We start from the raw sequence: 956 nt of genomic DNA on the forward strand, positions 1-956 counted from the left end.
TCTTAGAGAGCTTGTCATCAATTGATGGGTGATTCGGAGCAGATGTGCTGTTTTGGTTTTGATAAGCGTGTGGAGAAGTGTTGTTGTGGGGGTATTGAGATGTCCTCTGTGTGAATTGCTGGTGAGCAGTATTGTTGTTGGAGTTGTAACGTCTCTGGTCTTGGTTTTGATCTTGCTCACTTCCCCAGCCAAAGTTTGGGTGGTTTCTCCATCCAGGGTTATAGGTCTTGGAGTATGGATCATAGTTTTTCCTTGGTGAATTCCCAATGTAGTTGGCTTGCTCCTGACTACCCTCTGCTTCTTCATGCACTCCTTCTTGTGTTGTTGATGAAGTGGAGATTGCTGCTAATTGGTTCATCTCCATCTTCTTGGTGAGGTCAGCCAGCTACTGGGTAATGAGCTTGTTTTGGGCCAACAGAGCATCTACATTGTTTAGCTCCATTACTCCTCTTGTGTTTCCTCTTTTGGAAGCATAGAAGTAGTTGTTCTCTGCTACTATTTCAATAACATCTATGGCTTCCTCAATGGTCTTCTTCTTGTTCAAAGATCCTCCAGATGAATGGTCTACGGCCTTCTTTGACTCATAAGAGAGCCCTTCATAGAAAAAGTGCAGCTGCACCCATTCGTTGAACATGTCAGGTGGACACCTCCTTGTTAAGTCTTTAAACCTCTCCCATGCTTCATATAGAGTCTCACCATCTTGTTGCTTGAAAGTTTGGACCTCAGCTCTCAGCCTATTGATTCGTTGAGGAGGGTAAAATCTTGCTAAGAATTTGTTCACCACGTCTTCCCAAGTTGTCAAGCTTTCCCTTGGGAAAGATTCCAGCCACTTGGCTGCTTTGTCCCTAAGTGAGAATGGAAACAAGAGCAATCTATAGGTATCAGGGTGAACACCATTAGACTTCACTGTGTCACATATTCTCAGGAAGGTGGTTAAATGTTGATTGGGGTCTTCT

General features: G+C 43.9%; 1 non-coding gene across 1 annotated transcript; it reads left to right on the forward strand.

The window, feature by feature from the left end:
• Positions 1-632: 632 nt before the first annotated feature.
• On the forward strand, positions 633-736 carry LOC112746600 (small nucleolar RNA R71). The gene has a single exon (XR_003174476.1). It is a non-coding gene; the product is annotated as a small nucleolar RNA R71 (small nucleolar RNA).
• The last annotated feature ends 220 nt before the right edge of the window (positions 737-956 follow it).

This window comes from Arachis hypogaea, chromosome 14 (genome assembly GCF_003086295.3).
Source record: "Arachis hypogaea cultivar Tifrunner chromosome 14, arahy.Tifrunner.gnm2.J5K5, whole genome shotgun sequence".
NCBI lineage: Eukaryota > Viridiplantae > Streptophyta > Magnoliopsida > Fabales > Fabaceae > Arachis > Arachis hypogaea.